The following is a 13,480-nucleotide window of genomic DNA, read 5'->3' on the forward strand; positions in this document are numbered from 1 at the left end:
GCATTACCTCAGACGTGCTGGTCATGTGGGCCATTCTTGGGCAGGCAACCAGGGTGGTGGCTTAAAGCTCCATCATGACCACATCCACCATCAAGTTGCCAGCTCCTTAGCTGGTTCCCCACTAGCTACAAAAAGGTAAGGTAAAAATAATTTACAGTGAAACAGCCACCCTATTCCATACTGCTATAGGTTCCCAGAGAGTGCTAACCTGAGCACAATACCCACGTAATTTCTTAGGCTTTCAAAGTTGCTCTGAAAAAAAAGTCATTTGACCTGCTGCTAGCAGTAAGATAAAAAAGTTTTCTGTGGAAGATATAGGTGTATTCATGCAGACTCTGCTGTAACAAAACAGGCACCAAAAGAGAGTTGCATCCTATTAAAAACAGATGTTACTTTCTTTTTTTTAAATTAAATGTGGGACTAGTATATTCTGCACGCCTAGTCATTATAGTGCAGTAGATTATGCTAGCGGTACAATCATGAAACAACTAACTTGTAGCTCCACAGAACTCTTGGAACAGCTTAACAGTGAGGAGAAAAACCCCTGGTAGAGCAGGTTTTTGTTTGTTTGAAGCACTGTTTTGTTTTGTTTTGTTTTTTGCCATCCTGTGTTTGTTACGTTGTATGTACACCAATTTCTCATAAATACAAAGAACAGAACAGTAATTAGAAGCAAGAATCTCATATTTTTATAAATAAATGCCCAGCTGACTCTGTGATCAAAAATCAACTCATGAGGTTCTATTTGTAAATGATGAAAAAAAAAAGGGGAAAAAAGATAGTTTGAACAAAGGAAAGTACTTGATGCCAAAAGTCATTGGAAGCTGGGCACTGATTTCAGTTTTGCTCTCCACACTGTGTGTATACACTAAGGTATATTATACTCACTTCAGTATTTGGAACTGATATGACATGATCAAAACAAAGATCAAGATGTTATACCCCTGCCTGTCTTCCACATATTTAGAAACTGCCTCCATATGGTATGTAGCTTACTGCTTTCCTGTTAGTTTTTGTCAGGATTACCGAATTTTATTTTATTATTTTTTAACTTCAGCCAATGACTTATTTTTACAGGTAGGACAAAATATTTGGTTCCTTTGAAATTCTCTTAAGAAGTATTGGAATAGCTTTCAGCCAGAGATTTTTTTTGCCTGTTACCTGAAAATGTCACATATTAGCAAGCATCTTTCAGATGTTAGGATTTTTTCTTTTCTCTTTGAACAGAATATTTGTAGGCAACCATCTACAGTTTTTTCTTATCATACAGTGAACCATAATCTGAGCTGGTATAAAATATAGCATTCCATTAGTGAAATCACTGGAGGTGTGCTCACTAGTTGCATTGCAATATCATCATGATTTGCAATTTAAAGGTAGTGACATTTCAAAGACTTAACATTTAGCAAAACAAGACAATCTGGCAAAGCATAGAATTAAACTCTAATGGAAGTTCATGTCTACCCCTACATTCAATTTAGAATAGGAATACTAAAAATCATGCAGTGTATTACACTTTGGAGAGCATTGTGAAACATTTAACTCATAAATTGAAAAGTAAATTCAACAGCTCTCCTAAGGTCAATTCTCTCTAGTCTCTTCCTGCAACTCTTTATGCATATTTAGTGCATTTCAGAAAACATATCTGGGTGTTTTTCAGCTCTAGATTATATTTTATTGTGCACTTCTAGGCTTCTTCATGACAGATATCAACATAAGAAGTCCAGATCCTGGGCCACATCCAAGCTGCATTCAGAAAAGAGATGAGGTAAGTAAAAAGAGAATTAAGGAGCAGTTATCCAAAGCATCCTCCATAGTCAGGCATACCAGTGCTGAAGCTGGACATGAGTCCCATGTCTTTCTACTGCATAGTCTGCCCTCCACTGCTTAGATCCCATTATGGCAAGCAGGCAGTCCCCTGGGTTTAAACACAGCGTGTTCATACTTTCTTTTCCACTATGTGGCCATAGCTGTACCAAAGGTGAGCTAGTGGTTCCATGCCACCACAAAATTTCAATTTGCCAAAAAAAAGTCAAGTCTGGCAGCTGAAAGCCCAATCTGGCAACACAAAGAAGCTGTATTATAGAAAGAATCTACTTAGGAGCTGTCAAACTTGTGGTGCTTCAAGATACATGAAAATGACATACATATGCAAAAATATGAAACAGATTAAAGGATAGTCCTTTGAGTTGGAATTTTAGCTATAACGAATGTTAGAGTGTTCCAGCATACCTGAAAGTTCAGTGTTTCAATCAGTTATTGCTCTCACTTTTTTTTAAACTATGTTCTGCCAGTCAAATTTCAACATGTAGGTCATGATTTCCACTTAGGATTTACCTCTGACATTGTCTTAAGCTTCTCTTTTTCTCTCCTGGGTACAGATAAGACAATGGTAAAGCTGCAACAGACTCTGATGTTGCAGTAAAGGTCATATTTAGCTTTCAGATCAGCACTGAATGAATCTTCCTTAATATGAAAAATGTAGTTTTCTCACATATATTCTCATAAACTATAGTAATGTAAAAAGACCTGCCAAAAAGACAATTTATAATGGCAGAGATCTGAAGTCCTCTGCATTGTCTCATCTGTAGCTGGCATGCTCTCATTTTGAAAATGTGAATACGAAACATAAAATCTTATCCATATTTACAAGTGACAGCTCTGTGGGACGTTCGGAAAGCTGCTTAATTTTAAGGGGCACATTTGTCAGGCTTGTATAGCAGCTACTGCCACCTGCCAATACCTTTACTTACTTGCCTGCTTTGTGATTAGAGTGGGTTTGGAGAATCATTGCCTGAACATTACAAGGTCAGCATCCTGGGGAGCTATGAGCCAATGCTGAACAAGATGACTTTGATTTCACAGGCTATTTTTTTATTAGTAGCAATATTCCTGAAAAGTTGCTCTAGTGAATATGTCAGAAATTTTTCTGAGAAGCTTTACCGCAGAAGAGGGCTTTACATTTTCAATCCCATAGTCTGGGTATGAGGCTCCATGAGGTTTTGTAGCTGTACAAGAGTTTTTCTTCTACTTATTTGAAATCTTATTATTTTTTAAATCAATGTTTTGAAACTTTCAAAATATATCCAGTAGAAATTTCATCCTAGGTTTGCCCTGAGGCATACTCTCTTCATAATATTTTGACTTAATTTAGTCTTTAAATATCAATGCTGTTTTACAAAAGTACCTCCAGAGATCACAAACAATGGAAGAAGGTAGTTATGCTGCTTGTGATATATAATGAAAGAAAATTTGAAAGTTAAACAGTTGGTGCAAGCTGTTATTTCTTCGGTTCCATCCCCCTTTGCTTCTCTCATTTTCATCTTCTATTCCCATATGGGTCAATAGAAACTCAATAACAGTGACCATTTCCTGGTCTCTGGCAAGTTATGTATGTCCCTTCAGTATGATCCTTTCAATGTCCCAGTGTTGACACCAACAAATTCCGCAGCTATCACCTAGATATCTCTAAATATGTTTCTACTTCAACTGATGTAGAAACACCGCAAAGAAGGCAGTAGGTAGGAAGCTAGAGATATGGAAGGGGGGATCCTTCATTCACTTATTTCTTTTCAAATGCATTTTTTCCTGTTCACAAAATTAAAAAGATATTTTTCATCAGCTCTATCAAGATAGCTGACAAGGGGGTATACCTCTCTCTAGCCAGTATTGTAGTCTTTGTAGACTTAAACTGGTCAGAGAAAGCAGAGATAAACTAAAAAGTTTATCTCACTCGTGAGTTAGTCTCATGAAGGAGGCTAAGCAATTTATTTTCTACCTCATTCCCTGCTTCTTTTTCACTCCAACCTTAAACTCTACTTTGACAGCATTTACATCTAAGCTGGAAATGGAATATCGCCTGTTTTACCACTTTTAGTTGTGTTATTTCCTATTTTACAGGAACTGATATTCTAAAACAGGTTTCCACAGAATTGTATCAAGAGAGTATCTTTTGAATGTCAGTTTTCCTTGGCAGATGTTGGAGGAAAAACTGTGTGTTACATACCACTATCTTTGATATAATTCATAATAGAGTGGAATATTCATTCATTTTAAATGATAACTAGATACTTCTATATTGTTGCAAAGTACCCAGCATGCGTTGCTACCAAAAATTCAACATAACTTTAGAACGCTTGATTTGATGCTATGTCTATGATTAATGAATATTTGTTAGTATAATTACATTAAAAAACAAGTTTTTGCCCTTTTTCCTTCCAAAGTGAATGCAATCTTAGTTAAGGCACGCAATGGAGTAGGGATGGAGTTGTGTCTGTGTCAATTAGAAAAAGCAACGTTCTTATTCGATTAAGATGTATTAAGTAACACGACAAAATAAAATTTATTACTATAGCACTTGCAGGAATATATGACAATTTAAATTCAACCATTCAACAAAATTCAATTCAGTCATTAAAATAAAGTCAGAATGTTATTACTACCCTCTTGAGAGTTACATGTCAACTGTGGAAGGTCCTCATCTTCCACCAGCACCTGGCTGCTTGGCAAGGTTTATAGGCAGCCATGCTGGCAGTGTTAGAACGGTTCTTGGGATTGTTACGTGGTCACACTGCTGATGGCTGTGCTGCCTTGCTGACCCGGATGTCATTTTCATTTGATTCAGTTACGTTTCTGAGAAACTTGTGCAATTGTATTTGTCTACAAAAAGGTTTCCAGATAAGATTGGAATGAAGATGTTAAATATTCTCTTCTCATATCATCACTGCACTTATTTGCTGTTCATTCTTGTGTATTCTTCTTCATATGCTCTTGGCATTGTATAACCACAAATCAACACTGGATGTCAGCATTTCTGGCTCTGGCACCTCTGTTATTCCATGCCACAACTCCCCTTTCTCTTTCATAGTTTCTAAGACTTCTTTAGTGTATATCTTTCCTCTCTTCTTTCAGTGGTTCAACTTGAGTAATTACATTTAAAGAGTTGGTAAAAAAGAAAAGTTAAAAATTTTTGTATGTATTGTTTTTTTTTTTTAAATCTACAGGCCAAACAGATCCTCTTCCTGTCTTAGGTTAGTCTGAGGCTCATTAAATTCAAACCTGAATATCTGAATATATTTAAATATTTCTCTCAATCCCTTTAAACTGGATATGAGTTCAGTTTCTGCTGAAGAGGATAAGAAAATTCCACGTATTTTTAAATACGCTCAGATGAAAGCATCCATTCACCTGCCCATTCAGATATTCTCTCTTTTTATCACATGCTAAAGATTTGTTGTACTTATTCACCACATGGATTCTGGGAGAGCCCTGAGGTACACCTCAGGACTGAACCCTTTATGTACTTTTACAAAAACTCAGAATCTCAAAGAGACTTACACCACATTTAGTTACTTCACTGCTACAAAAGTTGAAACTTTAGATCATCCCTGGTTAGCCTGATGATGCAAAGTTTTCTAGATGCCTACACTTTCTGTTTTAAGGTCAAATACCTTTGTCTGTAAGGTAAGGACCACGTAATTCTGCCCAGAAGTGTCTCCTTCTAGATTGTGTCCAATAGCATGACCTTAACTTAGTCCTGACAGCTGTCAGGAACCTTCCCCTTATTTCAATATCTAAATTACAAAGACACATCAGCACTGGGGCTAGTATTTCTGCTCTTCCATATAGGTAGGCACAAAACATCAGAAGATGAACGAGGTTCTGTTCCCCAGCTTCCAGGGCAGAGGCAGAATTCAGGAGACAGTCAAATACCGATCACAAGAGAAAAGGAAGGAGGGTGCCCTTCTGTCCTCACCACTTAACACGAAGTTGTGCAAATCAAGCCCGAAGATAAATAATTATATAAAAGAGGAGAAAGTGGAAAGATAAAATCCTCTATTAAATATAGTGCATCTTGTACATATTAGCACCCAGACTTGCTCCTCTTTTCTGATGTATTCTTTGCAGAACTAAACTATCATCCCTCCTCTTTGCCTCACCACCTATTATGTTAACGTGCTGATTTCTCAGAGGCATTTGTGATGTAAGGCTGAGATTTTCAATACTGCCTAAAGGATTAGTAATAGAAATTGAGCAAGTAAATCCCCTTTGAAAATTCTATCCTTACACTTTACCCGGTAAGAGTTTACAAATCCCAATAAGTTAACATTTAAGATTGAGAATCACTTCATTATGAAAGACGTTAACTATTTCATTACAAAATCCTGCTGATTTGTGAGCAAACTTTGAAACACTCCTATCCTTAGTAAAGGATATCCTGAAATTCATCCATTCTGTAGCGCCCGTATTTCAACAAAGAGCTGCAACTATTGCATACTTGATGAAAACACAACTTTCACCAGCTTAGACAGATCAGCGTACTGAAATGTTACCAGGGCCATTCAGCATGTCACTCATAGCAAAACTCCTAAGCTCTGGAAGCAAAATAATGAATCATTTCATTAAAGTAGTCCATAACTGCTGACAATATTTACCCTTACCACATTTTGACTTTCTTCGGAACGATCCAAAAATGTTTACAAAATAAGCAGCTTATCTGAGGAAAGTTTCTATAAGCAAGAAGCAATATAAGTACAATAAACCTATTAAAGAAATTCATAGAATACGTATTTCAGAAAACATTTTGGTAAAGCATTCCAGAAACTTTGCCTTAAATATTAAAATTAGCTATACAGACCTTATTCACTATGTAATTCTCATCCTCATTAGATTTGCATGCACACACAGAAAATGTACTTGTTAAAGGCAACAAAACTAAGAGACTTTGAAAACTGAAGAACATAGTATTGCAATATTTGACCCTTTGATATCACAGCGTTTTAAAATCAACATCCTGGAAGTAAAGAAAGACAGAGGTGAGAAGAGGCAAAAATTGCACATAATTGTTTATGTGCAATAAACCCCCAAGCACATGAGCTTAAGGGTTATTTCAGTAAAAGAGGCTAGCAATCTGAACCACAGGAAGTTCCACCTAAAGCTGAGAAAAAACTTCTTCACTGTGAGGGTGACAGAGCATTGGAACAGGTTGCCCAGAGAGGTGGTCGAGTCTCCTTTGCTGGAGATATTCAAAAGCCGTCTGGATGTGATCCTGGGCAATATGCTCTAGGTGACCCTGCTTGAGCAGGGAGGTTGGACTAGATGATCTCCAGAGGTCCCTTCCAACCTAAACCATTCTGTGATTCTGTAATGCTCTGAGAATTGATGCGGGGTATTAAGTGAAGAAGTTTGATGTTTGGAATATTCTTGTCTTATTTATTGCAGAAGTTGGACAGTCTTATGACCTGGGCAGATTGTGTGCTGCTAAATCTTATCATATTTGCCTGATCTTGGAAAGATAATTTAAACTAATCAATTTATAGCTGTCAATAGACTTGATATTCCTTCCTACTTGCTTTTCTGCTTCAGATAACTGGAGATACCAAATGTGCAGAAATAATGAAAATTTGTAACCTAAAGCTAAAAGATAAAGACATTGTGCTCTGCAGAAATCAAGGGCTAGTAATCCCACTGGGAAATCATATCATATTAATATACTTGGGGAAAAAATGTCTTTTGAATGGGATACACAGAAGGAGTGAACATTTCTGACATCTGTGTGCCCAAAATCTTCATCTATGAGGAAGAATTCAGGAACATAGTCAATATACATTCATTCATACCCCTGATCTTAGTGATGTGAGCTGCTGAAACACCTATGAGGAAGCAAGATTTACATACTATACAGCAAAAAAGGCAAGGGGCATGCATTTGATGAGGATATAAAATGGAATGGTTGTTCTTTCATTGAACACTATGTATTTTTGAAAGAAAGAGGACGCCTTCTGGAAAATATCTTATTTGGTGATATCATTGTAATTATGTACTAAGGCATACCTACAAAGGAACATGAACCAATTGGATTTAAGTACTTTCTTACTATTGAGTGCTTGATTATTTAAAGATCCTTTATAACCGTGTCAAGATTCTTTATGATAATATCTCTCTTTTAAGTACTTATCTTTTCACCTGTAAATTTGATAAAGGAGATTTTTGCAGAAAGCCTGAGGCAGACTCTGGATCATTTCTAAGAATTTCATTTCCCCTTATTAGTTGTTTCATACATTTATAAATTGAAATAACTGGAAGGTCCTTCGAACATGTAAAAGTCGCCCTCCCAGCCAGAACCAGCATACAAACCCACATCACTGAAGTCTGTTTTTTTCTTCTGAGCTCAACAGAGGTGAGCCTTAAGTCTTTAAACTGTAATTGTAAAATTATTTGAAGTTTCTGGTTTTATCACGGATTTCTTAAAGGAATATTGTGCTAATAAACTAAGCACAGTCAGTTGCAAAATTTCAGACAAAATAAGTCATATTTTCGCTTTAGGGGCATACCGAATTACTGTGATAATATAACATATTGTGGAAAAAAATGCCAAAAACATAGCTTTAAAACCAATGTAAGATCATTAAAAATCTTTCTTTAAAAAATGTTCTTCTTCATTCAGTGTCTTATTATTTTTCTACATGGGGCTAGGTTAGCACATCAGCATTATTAAGTTTGTTTTGTCGGTTGACTAAACAAACCCCGCACCTAAATTAATGAGAGAATTAGCCAGCCAATTTCTGTTTCTGAGCACTGATTGCATACAGTGAGACTGTTCACAAAAATAAGCCTTCTTTCATGCTTTTACCTTCAAGGTGTCATGAAGATTGAATAACTTACAAGCACACACATTAAAAAAACAGAAATGCAAAAAATGTATGCCTCAGTCCTAGCTGACCTTTCTGCACCTTTTTATACACGCTCATGTAGTATATATACTCTGTATACATGCATACAGAGATATCTGCAGATGTGCTTGTATGTGCACAGGTAAACAAGCACAATAGAAATTACTCAAAAGAACCAAAGTGGCTAACTTCCGGCTAGCCTGAAATGGTCACATCTCACAATAAAAGTACATATGGAACATTTTGAGTATTCGGTGAAGGATCTCCTCCACCAGTCATCTCACAAATGTAATAGTACTCATGATTTCTTACAGTCTAAACAGACTAAGCGAACGGGGTGGACAGCAAGACGTCAAGACCCTTGCCAGAGGGGGCAGAGCAGGTCAATGGCAAGCTTGAGAAACAGAAATTCAGTCTCTTAACTTCCCTAGCCACTGTTCTTTCACCTCTTATATTCTCTTTGTGTTCCCTCTCGTATTCTCACATAAAAGCTTACAGCTTTGATAAGAAATTGCACAGAAGGAAATTACTGAGAGGTTGCTAGCAAAATGTGCATTTTGAAACACAGTCATTTTATTTTTCTAATTTTAGGCCATTACAATGGATATTGATACCAGACACCTCAGGCTCAGTGTAGCTTAAATACCTCAAAGCTAGAAGACTTGCTAAGCTGATAAAAAACTGACCATTCCTTAGGACAACCATCTGGAAAACAACCTTCCTCCTCATCATGTCACTTGCGCTAGTCAAAGCCCAGAAAAGCTGTAACCCCATTTCTTTTTCACTATTCACTAATGCACAATAAGAAAGTCATTTTTGATCATAAAAAGTCAAATAAATCATGTATCCAAGATTTACAAAACAAATAAATAAACATTGGGCCAAGCTCTGACCCCAGAGATGTAGGAGGAGGAGGTACAGATGCTCTTTACTCTGTCTCTAACAGATACTAAAATAGCGTACTGAGAAACCTCAAGGGTTATGAGGACCTCGGTAGTGAACTGTGCTGTTTTATCCTTGCTATACCTCCTCTTAGAGAGCACATGGAAGAACATAAGTAATCCTAAATTATTATCTGTGGCAAACTTTAATGTAAAAACAGTTTATAATGCCACAATTATATAGTAATATAACTAGAATGAAAAAAAAAATGAATCCAAATGAATTCACTGTCAATAACCCTCAAACGCTTGCAAGCGCCAAGTATTAGTTGATATCATTCCAGATGACTTTTAAACTAATCAGTATCAAAATGTCATGCTGTGCTCAGAAATGTTACTTATTCTCAGTTAGCTAGTCAGAAAATGGCTATATCAGTTTGGATGACCAGTTTCTCTGGAGAATGAAGGAACTGTCCACCAAGTAGAAACAGCAAATCTCCAGTGAGTGTATTTCATGCCTCTTAGGTCTAACATGGAGTGTCTTACATTTTCCCCACAGGCATATATATATTTTACCATAAAATGAAGGTATTTTGTATAAATGGTCTCATAAACGAAAGTTTTCATAACTGCAATATTAACATACTAACGCAGCTATTACCGCCATCAATATTATAAAGAAATGAATGAAATGTGGTAAAGAAGCTGGACGCTTGGCAGTATAAAAGAAGTTTTTGTTCAGCCTTGTCCGATTCATTAGCTGCTGATAGTCTGCATTCTGCTTCCCTGTATGCTTCCTGCCATTTTCTTGCTAAACTTTGAGAAACAAATAATGCTTGGATTGTTTACCTTATCCTATATGAAGTCCAATTAGAAAATGAGCTATTATAGTATAGATACATGACTCAATCAGATTCTTCGACCATATCAGCTCTAGAGAGAACATATTACCATTGAGCACTGAATGGAAAGATTTATTACTGGTCTCTTTTTCCATTTGATGAGAACTAATGAAAGCTCAGTCAAAAAAAAAGTAAGAAGGTGACTATAATAAACCTTTCTTAAGGTTTTCTCAATGGCCAGAGGCTACATGTCTTGTGAAAAGACCTCTGAAAGTGAGAAGTACATTCTTATCAATGACCCTATTCTTATATATCTCTGGCTATAAAGTCCGTAAGGTAGTACTCTGGACCAGTAAAGCTGGATATATCTTCAGTGCTTGGCTTCATCTTAAAATCCTTCTACTATTATTAAAAAAATCTTCACAAAACTGCTTTTGCAGTGCAGGCTTAGTATTAGTTTACTAAATTCTTGTCAGGGCTTTTGATAATTAGGCTACAAAATTATCATTTAGTGTTTGTGGATATAAATGTATAAATTCAACTTCTGATTATTCCACTTAGTACTTCAAGGAGTATTCTTTTGACATTGCATTCAAGCTGTTTCATGATTGACTAGAAACTCATGGTATTTAATACCTTCTTTCTTGAAGACAGTAACTGGAGTAGACCAATTAAGGGAATAAACCCTTAATTTCCAATGTCAGTAAATTCCAGCAAAAGAGCAGCTTTGCATGATGCTCCATTGATTCCTACAAAAGGCAAGAAAAATGCTTTAGAGTAGCAGTAAGTCTCCAGAAAGAGAACAGAGTCCTGAGAAGTAGAATTAAAATGCAGCTTTCACAGGTAATACAGATATGAATCTCTGTTACAGATGAAAGTCTATAATTCACTTTTTTAAACTCCTTGAATGGCAACCTCAGGTAGTGATAAGTTGCTAAAAGGGTTTTTAGGGAAGACTCTATTCAGTGTAGTTTTCTGTTATGAAAGATGCCTGACATGAGATGGGACAAAGCTCAGGCATTTCTGTATTAAGTGGGTCACAGTTCAAACATGAGTGCATATGAAATTACGCCAACAGGGTTTACACTGGTACATCACATTTCTATTTTCATAAATTTATGATTCTGTGTTGCATAATCAGACAGAAAGGAGTCTCAAAGGGTCATTTAGATTACCAGTCTGCCCCACTGTTAAATGAGTTATTCCATTCCTGACAGATGCTTCTCTTTCAAGTGATGGAGAATTCACAGCCTCTCCAAGCAGTCACCCCCCCACCCCCTCCCACCACCTCCTTCTTCTGCCTGGAAGAACTTCTACTATCCAATTAGAATTCTTCACGCTGGAATTTAAGCCACTACTTCTCATCATACCCATCAAGAATTGCAAAACAGATCCTTCCCTTCTTCGTTATAGCTTTTCTTATATTTAAAAAGGGATGTCTTCTGTTCTATAGGTTAAAAATATCAGAAGTTTGTTCAACCTGTCCTCATACAGCATGTTGAGACATTCTTGCTTCTCTCCTCTGGAATATTTCCAGTTGATTCAACTCTTTGTTGAAGTGAGATGCTCAAATGGGACACAGCATTCCAGCTGAGTAGTCATTCATGATACTACCCATTTTGTACAACCTTTGCATTGTATGCATATAAGCCACAACTCAGGGTTTATGCACATATAATAAAATACCTACCTAATTACAAGAGTTACTCACAAATGAGGCATTAAAAAACATACATCACAGCCACCCTATTCAGCAATAATTATAATTAATGGAAAAACATTACTTAGTGGCTCCTCAGGGATACACATTTTAGTTCCTAAGCTTCATAGAAACAAAAAAGTGTGCTGCAGATTGAAAAATGGTTTCTTTGGTATAAGAAACCATAGCATATTTAACTAGTCCTCTTGCACATTCTGAAAGAAATACTCTGAGAATAAACACTTGCACATTCCTTCCTTGAGGAAACAGTTTGTCACAGGTCAAAGTTATATATCTCTTCTGTTCCTACCAGGAAAATTACAAAATTCCTAACTAAAATATTCTTCTGCCTTGGAAATGCTAGCATGTGATGCCTTCAGGATGTACATGGAGAATATTGCCTGGCTAAGCCCCTTCTCATACGTCTGAGATTTTGTATCGGACAGAGACAAAAACCAGATCTCTGTTTTCTCACATCATGTCCACGTGTGATGGATTTCCATCCAGCTAAACTGGTAGTGGTGAAAGCTTGTGAAGCTGTCCTCCCATGACATCAGTTCATCCTACAGCCTGCCTTAGTGACAGATTTTACAATCTTATGATGAACTTTCCATGTGGATCAGGTGCTGGAGTCAGCCCTTAAAATGAGGGAACTGAAAAAAGCTCCTTCATGGCAGCCACCCCCACTGTGTGCCAAGTGCCTCTCTTACACGTACAGAACAAGACAGATGAAACACGACAGCTTATAAAGATGAGGTCTATTTGTTTCCTTTGTTTGTTATCCCATTTTTCCTCAAACTTTGTGCAGGCAAAACTCCCATTGAGTCTGCCTGGGGAGCTCAAGATTTTGGCTCAATATGGACAGGAAACAATTAATTGTTTGTACATATACCTCACAGAAGGTTTATTGCAGCGTGAAACCAAGAGTTGTGAAGTGTATCATATTTGGTTACAAGTTGTATGAAATCTCTTTGTCACAACGTGTCACAAATACAAATGCCACATCTTAATGATAAGTGTCATAAAGGATCAAAGTGAAAAAGTTTAGTTCTCAGTTCAAGGTCAACTTCACTCTCCTGCTGGAGCCTTCAGTCTGTCCTAGAAAAGGTCATCTCTAACTCACAGCTGTAAAAATTTCTAAAAGCAATGAGTTGTTGATAGTTCAGTCCCCAGAGGACACAAGTAAATAGCATAATTCTGCCACTAATTCAGTTGTATCCTCTAGGGTAAGCAGAGAATAAATATGAAGGAGACAAATCTGGTTTTAGTGCTCAGGTCCTGGACTGAAACAGCTCTGAGTCTGGGAATGAAAATGTACTCAGAATACTGTGCTTCAGAATAGAGTATAAATGAAAGTTCTTTCAATAGATAATATTCTTATGCCTT

At 36.8% G+C, this 13,480-nt stretch overlaps 1 long non-coding RNA gene across 3 annotated transcripts in view; it reads left to right on the forward strand.

Moving 5' to 3' along the window:
- LOC104143106 (uncharacterized) overlaps window positions 1–13,480 on the forward strand; it is a 66,316-nt gene that overhangs the window by 23,863 nt on the left and 28,973 nt on the right. For all 3 annotated transcript variants that reach the window (XR_011140725.1, XR_011140726.1, XR_011140727.1), the window contains exon 3: window positions 1,692–1,768. This is a non-coding gene — a long non-coding RNA (uncharacterized lncRNA). The remainder of the gene's footprint in view (window positions 1–1,691; window positions 1,769–13,480) is intronic.

The sequence above is a fragment of the Struthio camelus genome, chromosome 4 (genome assembly GCF_040807025.1).
Source record: "Struthio camelus isolate bStrCam1 chromosome 4, bStrCam1.hap1, whole genome shotgun sequence".
Taxonomy (NCBI): domain Eukaryota; kingdom Metazoa; phylum Chordata; class Aves; order Struthioniformes; family Struthionidae; genus Struthio; species Struthio camelus.